Source organism: Colobus angolensis, unplaced genomic scaffold (assembly GCF_000951035.1).
Source record: "Colobus angolensis palliatus isolate OR3802 unplaced genomic scaffold, Cang.pa_1.0 Scaffold61, whole genome shotgun sequence".
Lineage (NCBI taxonomy): Eukaryota > Metazoa > Chordata > Mammalia > Primates > Cercopithecidae > Colobus > Colobus angolensis.
The window spans coordinates 7,291,444-7,306,642 of record NW_012119710.1 but is presented as its reverse complement, the minus strand read 5'-3'; the positions used below and the strand labels follow the sequence as shown (position 1 = coordinate 7,306,642).

Sequence of the window (15,199 nt, the reverse complement as noted above, 5' to 3'; positions counted from 1 at the left end):
AAGAAATTAAGAATGTTTACATTCCAAAACGGTTTACTCATTTTTAAATCAACACTGTGTATTAATACCTAGATTTTTCTTTCTTATTCTAGTTATCTCTGTTTACTCCATCTACATATAATTTTTCCTGGCTTACCGATTTCAAAGCCAGACATCAGTCACTGGTGCACTGATAGAAAGGATAAAAAATATTAGGCTTTCACAGAATTTCTGCAGATATTAAGTTTGGAGCAGAAAAAAAAAAAAAAATAGAATCACAAAGTAATGTCATCAACGTTCAAAGTATAGACATTAGGTGAGTTAGTTCTTCCTAAAATCATTAAGACTTTGCTCAGACGTAAGTTTGAGAAGGTGAAAGGATGGTTTCTCTGAAAGCACAGCTCTTAAAACTAGTGCTCATTAACTTAATGATCTCTATAGCTAAGAATTAGCTCAATATTTAAGTTTAAATAAATACAGTGAACTCTGAAGACTAAGTAAGTGGTACCTAGCTGATAAACAAGGGGGAGGAGAAACAGGAGTACATGTATATGTCTTGAGAACTGAAAAAAAGATAAATATGACTGGAGCAGAGAAAACATAACAAAACCCATCATTTATCATGCTGAGGAGGCATGAAAAAGTTTAACAAGGGCCTTCCAGGAATTTGGATCTTATCCTAATAGCCACAGACAGTTTAAACAGAAAGGTGACATGATCAGATTTTCATTTTTAATGTTCATGTTGGTTGCATATTAGACAATGACCTAGGTAGGGGCAAGAGTAGATGCTAGGTGACCAGCTAAAAACCTACTGCAATAGGCCAGGCAACAGATAATTATGGCTTTAAAGAGGGTAATACCATTGAATATGGAAAGAATTAGAGATATAAGAAATACTTAGGAAACAGACGAGATAGGACTAGAGAATGACTTAACAGGGATAGAGGGAGATGCCAAGGATTTGGGATTCTAGATTTCTGACTTGAACAACTGGACTGATGATGAAAACAAAGAAAAAAATCAGGGTTTTTTGTTTCTTGAAGAGACACTAGAGAGAATATATGTTCTGCTTTGACCAAGTCTTAGATTATTGCTGAGTAAAACATCAACAGGCCTTAAGTTCAAAGGACAGACTGGGCTACAAACATAAAACTGGGAATTGTCAGCACATAAAAACAAACTATTATCATCTAGATTTAGCTTGGTTCATATAAAATGGATCATTTTCAATATTCATGAAATGTGTTGTTTTTGGCTATCCCCAACATCTGGCTTATTCATTGATTTCTCTCTTCCAGCAGCAGTTCTGCATATATTAAAAACAACCACAGTACAACCCTGTTCTGTTCATATTGCTTTTTGTGGGATATGAAAGACATATACAAATGTAGCATTAAGGTTGCGGACATGTTTAAGAAAAGGGAAGAGCAGAGAAAAATATATGTGTATAAATTTATTGTAGCCTAAGTATACAGTGTTGATAAAGGGACCCATGCAGTTGCATCGCCTGCTGGTGCTCTGTCTGGGCATCTGGTGGCTGCTGGGGACAGATGGAAAAACTTAGTAAGAGTTTCATTCAAAACAATAGAACGTATCAACTTACCAACTTAGCAACTGTGAAATATGTAATACATTATTAACTGTGGTCACCATGCAGTGTGATATAGTTTGGATGTTTGTCCTCTCCAAATCTCATGTTGAAATGTGATGCCCAATATTGGATGTGGGAGGTGTTTGTGTAATGGGGGTGGATCCCTCACGAATGGCTTGGTGCCATCCCTGCGGTAATAGGTGAGTTCTCTACAGCTTCATGTGAGACCTGGTTGTTTAAAAGAGCCTAGCCCTTCCTCCCCTCTCTCTCGCTCTGGCTCTGTGACACACCTGCCCCACCTCCACCTTCCACCACGAACGAAAGCTTCCAGAGGCCTCACCAGAAGTCTAGCTGATGCTGGAACAATGCCTGGACAGCCTGCAGAACCATGAGTCAGATAAAACTCTTTTCTTTACAAATCATTCGGTCTCACATACTCCTTTCCAGCAACTCAAAAGGGACTAATACACAATGCAATAGATCATTAAAACCTACTCTCCCAATTTAACTGAACGTCTGTATGTACCTTTTCATCTCCATCTCCCCTTTTCTCATTCCACCTCCTAACCCCCTAGCCTCCAGTAACTACGTTTCTATGATATACTTATTTAGATGACACAGGTAAGCGAGATCATACAGTGTTACCTTTCTGTGCTTGGCTCATTTTACTTAGCATAATGTCCTCTGGTTCCACCCATGTTGTCACGAATGACAGAAGTTCCTTCTTTTTAAAGATCATGTGTTTGATACCTTAGAACATTCTGGTCAAAGTAATGATATAATGAAATTAGCTGGTTGCTCCTAATTAGAAAACACAAAGTGGATAAAGAAAAGGATGTGCAGACTGGACACAACATGGCGAAACTCCGTCTCTACTTAAAAAATACAAAAAATTAGGCAGGTGTGGTGGTGGCATACACCTGTAATCCCAGCTAATCAGGAGGCTGAGGCAGGAGAATCACTTGAACTCAGGAGGTGGAGGCTGCAGTGAGCTGAGATCACATCACTGCACTCCAGCCTGGGCAAGAGTGAAATTCCGTCTCAAAAAAAAAGAAAAAAGAAAAGCTGTGCTCAGGGGTTCAAATTCCCAGCTCAAGCACCACAAAAATGACCTCAAAGTTTCTGTGTCTTTCCTGAAAACAATACTTACCTACTACAGCTGCAAAACTGAGATTGCTGAAAACCAAACCCAGAGTGAGTTGTACCAAGGCTGACCTGACTATAGCCACTGCTAATTGCCTAATATACCAGCAGCGGAGACCAATACCGAATCCCTGATATGGGATCAATGGGGTGATCAGCCAGCTCACCTGGTGCAAGGTTCGCTACACTGGACCACTTCCATCATGGAAGTGGCAGCACTTTGTTCTTACTGGAATAGACTCTAGATACAAATTTGTCTTGCCTGCATGCAATGCTTCCTATATACAAACACAAATTGTATGTCTGAGTCCATTTACACAAAATGTCCAAAAAAAAAAAAAAAAAATCTATACAGACAGAAAGTAGATTAATGGTTGCCTAGGGTTGGGGGTGAGAAAATGGATTAACTATAAACAGGCATGAAGGATATTATTAGGGTGAAGAAAAAGTTCTAAAACTGTATTGTGATGATAGGTGTGCAATTCACAAAATGTACCAAGATCCCTAAATTGTACATTTGAAATGGGTGAATTTTATGATATGTAAATTATAATCCCAATAACACTGTATTTCACAAATACACATCATAGTACTAGTCATAAAAACTAGAAAACTGCCCAAACATCCATCAACAGTAAAAGAGTTAAACTGTGGTTATATTCCCACAATGGGACACTATACAGCAACTAAAATAAACCATCTATGACAAACACAGCACTTGTCACAAATGAAGAGCAAAATAAGTCAGATACAAATACAGTGCCTACTGTATTATTCCACTTATGTAAAATTCAAAAATTGGCAAGACCAATTTCTGCTATTTAAAGTCAAAATGGTAGTTACACTTGGGGACGGTTGACTTGAAGGAGCATAAAGGAGTTTCCAAAACACCGATTATGTTTTATTCAGTTGTGTAATGGTTACATGATTGGGCTCACCCTGGGAATATTCAAAAGTCTGCCCACTTATAAAATAATATAATATAAAACGAAGAAGGGGGAGGAGAAACAAGAGTACATGTATGTGTCTTAAAATATGTGCATTTCTATATACGTACGGTACATTTTAATAGAATTTCTCTAAAAATCACCTGTAATCTCAGGGAAAAAAAACTCAGAAATATCAAATGCCCTTCAGTTAGGTAATGGTTAAATAATAGAATATAAATGTATAGTAGCCATGGCTGGATATCCACAAACCATCTAGGCACCTCTTCTTTCTTAAAGAATCAATCCCACTCTTAAAACACAGTGAGAATTCCGATTAAGCTAACAGCATAAAAAAATGTGAAATACTGGGGGATAAATGGGGTAAAAAATGTGAAAGACCTATACACTGAAAAGCGCAAAACATTGCTGAGTCAAATTAAAGACCTAAGTAAATGGAGCAGTACATCTTGTTTATAGAGTTGTAAATACTAATATAAATTTTATTTTTTGATTTTATGACTTCAATTTTCTATTTTTTGTTGCTAATATACAGAAATACAATTGATTGATTATACTGTGGGGGTGGTTTCAAGACACCTTGCAGTTACTGTCTTCAGGATTTTGGAATACTGCGCAGCAACCACCATAATATAAAACAAGTCTGAACTGAATGACCAATGACGGGGGGAATGGTCCAACCAGTAAGTAATAAATTGCTGTGTTTTAAGCCACTCAATTTTTAGATGGTTTTGTTATGAAGCTAAAGAAGTCTTTGCTCAGATAGCATTAGGTTATTCTGGCTGGTTTTAATTCAGAGGAGCTTCTTCCTTCCTGAACTTAAGAGTCAGGGGGCAATTCCTTTTTGTCAGAGATTATTATCCACTAAGGCTCAACTCAAAATGAGGATAAGTTATGCCCTCATGTACAGACGAGTCTCTCTTAAAGGTTTTGGATTTGTACAGGCTGAATATGGGTTTCCCCACTAAGGATTTTAAGTTTCCTCTGCTTCAATTTTCTCCTATCAGGGCATTCTGCTTTAACTCTCAAGTGGTCTTGGCAGGAAAAGGGATCTCAATGTAAAATAATATATATAACAGAATAAACTTATAACTGTGTCGAAGATGGCAATAAATTGAACTGTAATAGGCAAATTATTATAAAGTTAAGTCTCATTTACCTGATAGGTAATCCTGTAATGGAAATAAGCTGATGACCAAGGCTTTTTCAGCCTACATCACAATTCACATATACGGTAAGTGACATATATCTTTATTTGTAGGAAATTAATAATAGAAAAGAAGAACCAAAGGAAGTCTGGATGTCTGAACTGGAAATACGGATTAAAGGATCTGGGCCATACCCAACATGGAACAAGATGTCTGAGTAAATTATTCTCATACTAAGAAAAATAATACAGTTACTGCTACCTTAAGATAAAAGATTAGGAAGGAAGGACAAACAAAAATGCCTATTTAATGTATTTAGCCTTTGAGGCTTCAACATTATAATACTGTAAGAAACTTGAGTTTCTGAAACCTAACTGAAATACTCTTTGTATTTTTATCATTAGGTGCACTTTGTTTTCCACAAACAATTAAAGTTTGCTTTGAAATATTAGCCAATCTCAGTAGTATTAAGAGAAGCCAGGGAAAGAGGCTTTTGTTGTTATTGTTGCTGTTTTTAACTTACATTTAAATTTAGAACAGTATCATTTAATTAGTAAAGAAGAATATTTCAGTTAAAACTAACAGGCTGGGTGTAGTGGCTCATGCCTATAAATTCCAGCACTTTGGGAGGCCAAGGCAAGAGGACTGCTTGAGCCCAGGAGTTCCAGACCAGCCTAGGCAACACAGTGAGACCCTGTCTCTACAAAAAAATCAACAGCAATTAGCTGGAAATGGCGGCACACTTCTGTGGTCCCAGCTACTTGGGAGGCTGAGGCAGGAGGATGGCTTGAGCCCAGGAGATTAACACTGCAGTGAACCATGATCACACCATTGCACTCCAGCCTGTGCAATAAAGTGAGACCCTGTCTCAAAAACAAACAAAAAAAAACCTTAAAAGCCTATCTGAGTGTTAAGACTGGGCTTATACATGCCCTTTCTCACCTACAGATTTTCCTTTCAGAACTCTTTTCTATTCAAAACCTGTAAGATTTTATTTTGACTAGGAAAACTAGGTCATTAGCAAGGAGATTAAAAATCTTTCAAGAAAGAATTGTGAAAACAATGTTCTCAGTATCTTCTCGATTCTTCCTTTTGTATACAAACTCAAACAGTAAGAATTACAAAAGTTAGATTTTCTCACTGGAATGGGAAAAAAAGCATGAAAATGTGTCTTCTGCATTTTTAGAAATAATAAAAATACTCTTTATACTAGAAAGGAAGAAAAACCAACAAAAAAGTATACTATAAAAGAGATGTATCTGTAAAGGAAGTAGAAACAGTCAATGTTACGTTGAGGTTGCAAGTTGACAAGAGGCCAAGATGAATGGGATACAAGAGACTGATTTGAGAGGATAAGATAATCAAAGATATTTCAATACAGGAAAAATAAAACGCTGTTGAAATCTATGAAAACTGTTAATAACAAATTAATTCTAATTTAACAAAATGCAGCTATAAATTAGATTGTATCAACATAAGAAAAAAGCTGAGGATGTCATCCAGACAGGAGAAAAATAATGAAAATAAACTAATACTTTAGTAATAATTACAGATAGTATGCTGATTATGATAAACTAGATAATGTAAATACTTAACAGTTAAGCTCCAAATGATCTAAGTAAATGCTGAAATCTGTTATGAATTTGATGACTGACTTTTTTTTTCCTGACTACACAAGTCAGAGACACACAGTAATCACTGTCGAACATCACTATTTCATAACAGCACTGAAGAGAGTAAAATGCTTTTGAATAAAAGGTTGAGATCCAGAGTTTTACATAATCAAATTTTCAAGCATGCAGTATTTTCAAGTATGTTTTCTGTAAACTCCAGTTTTACAAAATGTTGTTTAAAAAGGGGGTCTTATAAGTCAAATAGGTTAGGTAATCGCTGCAAAATTTTGGCATTTACACTGCACATTACTAAAAAACCAAAGTTTCTGAAAAGTGCTGCAATAAATAACCTATCATTAATAACTCAAGCACTGCCCACATCTACTTGATTCTACAGATTTATTATCATTCCATTAAACACTTAAAACATACTTTAATAAACATTAAGGTATTCTGGTCTTCATTTTTATATTTTATCTTGATAGGTGGTTTTAACTATTATTTATCACTAAGGACCTAACAGATAGGAGAAAAAACAATTAGCCTTCATAACATATCTAGTCAGAGGTTAGAAAGTGAAATAAATTAAAATGCACACCGGGATAACTAAAAATTACATGTAGGTAGACCATTCTTTTACTTTATAATCATAACTACAACACTGGTTCAAAACAGAGAAACTATGAAAACATAAAGCCAAGTTAAAAAGGAACTAGGTCTCCATCCCTTAAGATTTCTAACACTCTTGGAAACTCCACAATGATGAAGATAATCCTCTGCCAGCAGTAAACTAAGCTTTCAAGTTTGAAGCATTTTATCCTTTTTAACTTCTGTATGGAATGTTCCTTGTCCAAATTAACTACCTGCATAAATTCAGGTGTAATCTCAAATGTCACCTCCACCAAAAGGTCTTCCCTTATCATTTCATCTAAACTCAGCTTTCCCAACTCCAACTTCATCAAACATTATTACACTGTTTTGACTTCTTGATTTATTTGATTACCAATACAATCCAGTGCCTAGACTAGTGTCAGACACATAGTGGATGCTCAACAATTACTTGTTGAATGAATTAACACTATTTTAGCATAGTAGCTTTCCATTTGTTTTATATACCAATCACAGTTAAAAAAGGGTAGCAAAAACAGGTTTATTATTTCAGTTCGGAAAAAAATGAAAGTAACACTTTGCAACTTAATTTTAAAAACATGGAAAGTTGCCTATTCTGTGTGTGCAATATTCTTTATGTGTATGTCAAAGGTTCTTCTCTTCAACTCAAGGAAGGCATACAGTTTCTAGATGGTTTGAGTAAACAAAAGTAAAAACAATCTTGAAGACATCTTTTCAGCATTAATACAACAGAGGACCAGTCTTACCTCTAAAAAGTAAAACCTGTTTAAAGTTTTGAAAAACCTTTAACTTCTGAAATCAACATGAGTTATTTCAGTTAAAATTTAGCAGACTGAACATGAAGACTATTCCAGAGTAACAGAATAACTGAGAAGTTAAATGACCAGAAGAAAAGTAATTAAGGTGAATTCTAAACATGAAACACAACAGGAAAAAGTGACTACCCGAGCCTCCATTTCTTTATTCATTCATCTTGTATGAATGTTATAGTTCTTATATACCTATCTACTGTTCATACAGTTGAACAGCTACCTTAATAGGTAAACTAATAGACCTGAAGATTGACATTTGAGAATATCTAGATCCAGGGCCTTTAAACAGTAGATTAAAGTGGGATTGATCTTTGGATCAAATTATCCAGAATGTAGTTTTAATCTCTCCACAGCTGCACAACCACAAAACATGCCAATACGTCAACTTCTAGTTTAAGACATCTACACACGAGGCAGGTGGATCACTTGAGGCCAGGAGTTCGAAACCAGCCTAGCTAAACCCTGTCGCTACTTAACAAACAAACAAAAAAAACATCTACCCAAAGGTCATCTACTTTGCTCTCCAAAAGGGGCTCCAAATTTCCACCTTTCTTCAAGTTCGCCTCAAGGCAACCCATAGTGATTTCTTTGGACATGTAAGGTAATTTCAGCTCTGAAAATTTGTTTTTTTGTTTTTGATTAAAACAAAAAGCAGGTTGCTTTTTGTTTTAATCAGAATGCTCTAGACTTGTTACCTGTCTACATTTTCTCCACATCATAAAATCTCCAAATTGATGTCTGAATAAGAAATGTGAGACCTTCCATTTTTGGCAGACATAACTTATTTTCTAAGTAACAACAACAGGAACAAAAAACTTGTTAGACAAAATAATCATGCAAAGGTTTCCACGTTAAAAAAAATAACAATGCCAGCTATGAAAAACTTCTGCCTGGTATACTATGAAATATTAGCCTCAGATTCCAAAATTCAGAGAAACAAGAAACCTCAGCATTGAAACCTAATTATTTACAAAGCAGCCATCACCAACTCAAGTTATTGGTTCTTAATTACACTGTCATTCTTCCATATGGCATAAAATCCAGGCTTTAAACTTGCTTTGTCTGTTCTCGAAGAATTCTTTATCAAGAACAGAAAAACCTTAAGATTCTCATGTACATGTAATACATACACTGATATATAAAATGCATATATTCTTTTATAGAAATAGAAGCAGGCTATAAGTAGACCTTAAAAACGAATTGACTCTCACATACTAGGTGGATTCCAGGAGTTTGGAAAATCGCTGTGTCAAGACTGGGTCAAGGTCACACACAATAAATTAAATGTGCCTAAAAGTATATTTGTTCCAGTTTTAAGGAGGATGCTGTGTGTTTGAATTTAACATCAAGGAACACAGCCAAAAACTAGAAAAAAAAAAATGAAACGAATAAGCAACTGGTCCAACATGTTAGGGCAATTTTAATAACCTAATCTGTAAAGCCAGAATAAAGTATTTTAAAAGGTACTGAAAAAGTGAACATTAGCTTCCTGTCATAATCCAGGAAACAGAAAACTGTATTTAATACATACATCTGGTGTGCGAACACTTAAATTTAAAGGAAAATGACCTAATATTGACCTAATTTAATTATTCACCAGGCTGAATTCTTGTAACACTCAGCATTCTTCACCCTTTAATCTGTATCTCCACTAGCATTAAAGATTTTTGCCTTCACTTCATTCTGTATACTGTGTATCATTCCAGTCTGTTACTTCATTTAAAAATAAAAGGCTTTAAAAAATTACTATAAATTACCATCAAACAATTTGATTTGCCATTATTACGTTTCTAAATAATGCTGATATACTCTATTATCCAAACCTGCTGTCATCTAAATAGATTCTATTCTAACAACTCCAGTAATCTTTTACCAAATAAAAATTACTTTTAAATGGGAACCAATTTGAATGAGGCTTTCTAACAGATTATAAGATAATCAATGTAATGTACACTAGAGGTAAGGATGACCAAGTCTTACCTTTATCAGTTGTTACTTTTTCTACGCATCTGAAAGAAATAAGAATCAAACATTAATGAACAATCTAGCGCATTTTCTGAAAATATAAATATTTATCTCTTTCAGGTTCATCTGCAGAGCGATAAAGAAAGCATCTAGACCAGTGTTACCCAACAGAATTTTCAGCAGTGATGGAAACATATATGCACTGTCCAATATGGCAGTAGCATGTGGCTACTGAGCACTTGAAACATTCAGTAATTGTGAAACTGAATTTTTAATTTTGATTAATGTAAATTTAAATAGCCACATGTGGCTACCATAACTGACAGCACAGAGCTAGAATATCATTCAGAACAGCTATTTTTAACTAAGATATTGATACAAAGAAAATATTACTAATTTTGTTATATTGTGATTATATAAGAAAATGTTCTCATTTTATATAAATGTACTAACTAGAGATGAAATGACAATGTTTTGGATGCGTTCTAAAGTACTTCTGCCAAAACAGGGAGGACAGACATAGCAAGTAGAGCAAAATCTCAGCGAGGTGATCAATACTGCGGTTTCATTATACTATTTTCCCTATTTTGTGTATATTTAATAATTTTCATAATAAAAACTTAACTGTGAAAAAGACCCAAAATTGTTTGTTAAAACCAAATCAAAATGTACTTGTAAAAAGGCAGTAACAGATGGACCTCACAAGTAAATGTAACTTGCTCTTTACAAATTAAAAAGCAGCAGTAAAGAACTTAAAAATTGTTATAGCCTGAAGACTTTTTAAAAACCCCAAAAAACAACAAAAATCAGATATATCCCCAGGTTTTTAATTCAGAAAAATTTCTCTCATACATAACTGGTGAGGACAGTATAATGAACTTCCTATGGTTACTACTAAAATTCAAAAGTCAACAGGCCCTGAACGTTTATCATATAGATATCACAGAGTATCTCTGAACAGTACAAAGTTTTTTTGTTGTTGCTCCTCCCAAAATATAGTGAAGACTCCCTATATATATATAGTAAAAACTCTATTATGTTACAACATTATAAATAAATAATAATACAAAAATCTATTCTACTTAGAAATAGTTATCATTGTTTATTCCATACTTTTTTAAAAAGACTGGTACCATAATTTTATTTTAAATCACATTACTAATGTCCCAATTAACACACCATAACTGCTAATCATCCTATCTTTAAATAAAAACTGTAAAAATAATTGCTAAATTTTTGCGAAATTACATAACAAATTTCCCCAAAAACCTTTAAAGTTGGTTCAATGTTTCTATCATCATATTGATTAAGATCCTCATCACTCAAGATTTCAGTCTTGTACAACTGAAGGCTTCTCCAAAGAACTGCAAGTTTTTTCACTTCAGAATATTACCACCTCTTCATCCTCACTATCCATGACCTTTAAAAGGGAAACAGCAAGAGAGGTCACCTAAAGGCTTATTACTATTTTAATTTTACCAAGAAAATACACCAAAAATGGAATTTCATATACCAGAAAACACTTTCCTTAATCGGAATCTGAAGGAAGATATCTAAAAATACTCAGTATTAACTAATATGGTTACTCCACAGTGAAGTTAGAATTTTTAAAAAGTATTTGTCCCTAAAGTTTTGAGTTCTGAAATGTACAGTATAAACAAAGGGCTACTATATGTAAGAATGAAAAGAAGCCTTATACATTTTAACCTAGTCTCAATTTGACAATTTCATTCCCTATTAGCAGAAAGTATGGATGAATCAGAAAAAAATCATGGGCAAAAACTACTATACTAATGCTACTAGATTTCTTGTGTATTTATTTCAAAAATTAAAGAGAGTATACAAACGTGCACTTGAAATAATTGTAATTTACTGGCTAACATACAGCAAATGATCAGTCTTACTCTTAGTATGGATACATAAAGTTTCTTCAAATTTGGTTTATTTTTCCTACTAGCTTTCTATGCTTCAATTTATCATGATTCTAGCATTTAACTCTGTGCCTTTCTCTCGAGCACATACAATGAAAAATTTTTATTTCCCCTTCATCCACAAATATTTCCTCTTCCCAATAACTCGTAAATATTTCATTGTGAAAAGAAGTTGTTAAAAACATCAGATTATAAAAACTGTAAGCTAAATATGGAACTATAAAGCTCATCTCACAAATCTATAAAATATCAATTATAAATGAAGCAGATCTAAAGAGGTTAAGTGACTTGCTCAAGGCCACTTACTGCATAATACAAAGCTGGAACATAAAACTTTCTGACTAAAGTCCAATGCTTTATCCACTCTATTATTTTGTCTTCCAATGGGAACAGAGGTTTCAACTAATCCAAATCTATTTCTTGACCTTTTAAACTATGGTATACTTTACTATCACTTTAATTAAGAGAATCGAATTAGGTTCAACAGCTGATTACTAAGATTGTATAGAGGGAAATGCTGGGATATGGAAAAAGGACTAGAGCAAACAAGTAATACAGAATAAACCTTTCTTTTTAAAATCGTCAAAAAGTCATTTGGAAAATAGAAATGATTCAAAGTCAAAAGATACCAGACCAGGGTTTGAACTCAAAACCTCTTGAAATATCTTAAAGGATTAAATTATGTAGAAAAAACTAAGTCTTAAAATGTATTTTATGACTGAAAATCTATATACCATACACACATTTGACATATCTCCACTAATCAACGCATCTTTCCCTTACACCCCAAGGTCCTTGAAGATGAGGGCCATGTCTCATTTTTCTTTCTACCACCTAGTTCAGCATAGTACCAGGCCCAGTCACTGATTAAACAAGTTTGCCAAGCTAAAATGCTTTAGCATTCCTTTGATTTCCAGATTATGGAATAAGGTAAAAATGTGTAACAAAAACTCTATTGTGATGAAAATTTGTTTAACCTGATCAAAAACACAGTCAAAAGATAATTTGGGGGCTGAAAGAAGAATACCATTGTCACCACTATCTTTTATGATATTGGATGGCCGGGGGTGGGAGGGTGGCGCTAAGAATTCAGACTTATTTCTTCTTCCCCACAAGGAACATTGTGCAGAAAAAAGGAAGGAATTTAATTAAGTCATCTTCATCCATATACAACAGTAACATTTATATGGAATTAAAGCACCACTAGTACTTTGTTGCCAAGAGTTAGGGCAAAAATAAATCATAACAGCAGGTAAAATTACTATTTTAGATAAAAATTATTTATTTTCCTTCAAAAATTAAACAGCAGGCTGGGCGCAGTGGCTCAGGCCTATAATCCTAGCACTTTGGGAGGCTGAGGCGGGTGGATCACCTGAGGTCAAGAGTTGGAGACCAACCTGGCCAACATGGTGAAACCTTGTCTCTACTAAAATTACAAAAATTAGCCGGGATTGGTGGCAGGAGCCTGTAATGCCAGCTACTCGGGATGCTGAGGCAGAAGAATCGCTTGAAGCCTGGAGGCAGAGGTTGCAGTGAGCAGAGATCATCGTGCCACCGCTCCACCCTGGACAACAGAGCAAAAACTCCGTCTCAAAAAAAAAAAAAAAATCAAACAGCAGGTACCATTTTAGACATAGTTATCTTAAGAGATAGAGGTATATTTAACTTTAACTTTCAAGTGGTAGGTGAGAATAAAAGGAAATTTTAAAAATATTTTAAGTATTACCTTCCCTACGTATTAAAAAGTGAAAAAAATCATATTTTGCATAATTTACATGAAAAACATCACTACAGACCACTCATGGCTCTACCATCCCACCATTACTGAAAACGGCAACTTGCACTTAGTATTTATTATATAACAGGCATTCTGTCTAGCGCTTCACATGCTGTATTTAATTCTCACAAACTCAGGTGGTAGAGATTACCGTCTACAGACAAGGAAACGAACGCATGGGTAGGTTAAGGAATTTGCTCAAGGAATTCAGATCCAAATGATGTCAATGATATACATGTATCTTCTCAAATGTATGAGATTAAACAATATAGAACTATAAAATTTTTATATGAAATGCATCTACAGCAATTAGAATTCTAATTGCAGCTGAATCTGTAAGTACAGATTTTTGCTGTCGACAGAACTGCAGTTCTTACAATACTCTAAATTATGTTAACTTAGCTGACATTCAAAAATTTGAAAGCATATCTACTACCACAATATGATTATCTCTGTATTTTATTCCTCTGAGAGGCTTCTAAGGCAAGCATGCCAAGACACAGGCTAAACTTAATTTTGGACAAAGTCTGTTTCAAGTTTTAAATCTATTAGGTCTGCTGTAAGTCAAACCTTGCCACTATCTCTACTGGAGGAAAAGGAACACTTAAAACTGACCCCCCCTCACTTCAGTTTTCTCTGTTTTTACTAATTTGTTTTCATTCAAAAGTCAAAGGTCACTAACGATGTTTTCAGTCATGAATTGACTAATGTGATTAATTTCTAGAATTTACAAACTTATGTGCTTCAGTGTTCTTAACACATGAGTATTTTGACGAACAATTTAAAACAATGCTCCTGACCACCTGTTCATGTTTCCTCTACTACTTCTAGGTAATAAAGGAATTCCTCTCAGATGATTCTAATTTTAAGGATGAAGTTCCTACATTTAAAAATATAAACCACAAAGATAAAACATATGCTACTTGGTAAAAAACAAACATTAAAGAATGCTCATGTAATTTTATATGAAAGACTCCATATCAAAAATCGTAGCAGTGAGTTTTTACCCTGACCATAGTAACTGGCAGATTTCTCAAAAGAATGAGAAGTGGTGTGAAAATTTAGAAAAGTGAAAAAAAAAAAAAGCTACATAAACATACTAGCACAGCTGGCTCTTGAGCTAACGCGAAGAGGGGGGCGAACACATTTTTGAAGGCTATAATCGGGCTGTGGATTCCCTAAAGGGCATGTGATGTAATACTGGAGAGTCGCCTAAAGGAAAGGGATAGGTTGACAAAGGGGGTGCGGATGCCAGAGAGAGGGATGAGCCTGCGGGTGGCAGGGAGGAGGTGGATCACTAGCTAGTGCAGGGGTGTGTCAAAAGATGATTTCGGGGAGTGGGAAAGCGGCCCGACAGGCGAGGGCACGAGGGAGAAGGGAGGGTGGCGCAGAGAGGAGGCATGGAGGCTCCCGGGGAAACGGTGTGACATCTGGCGTGCGGAGCCGGCAGGGGGCAGAGCAAGCAGGATGTCACGTGGAGCAGGCGCTACGGGAGCCGAGAGGGTTGCGTACGGACAGAGGGGGGTCTTTCCCACCGCCTGAAAGACTGTTACTCACAGGAGTCGCGGACTCTTCTTGCCCTGTACTGGAGACGGGGACTTCGCGGTCTGGGGCTGCTGCCCGGGGACGTCGGGAGGCCTGGCGCTGGGGCTGCTCCTCCG

At 35.4% G+C, this 15,199-nt stretch overlaps 1 protein-coding gene across 1 annotated transcript in view; it reads right to left on the bottom strand.

Moving 5' to 3' along the window:
• The window catches only part of ZFP91 (ZFP91 zinc finger protein), a 41,500-nt gene extending 26,307 nt beyond the window's left edge, over window positions 1–15,193 (bottom strand). The window contains exons 1-2 of the mRNA XM_011963477.1: window positions 15,096–15,193; window positions 9,846–9,874 (exon numbers count right to left, since the gene is read on the bottom strand). The gene's annotated coding sequence lies outside the window, so the exon portion shown is untranslated. The remainder of the gene's footprint in view (window positions 1–9,845; window positions 9,875–15,095) is intronic.
• Between the last annotated feature and the right edge of the window lie 6 nt (window positions 15,194–15,199).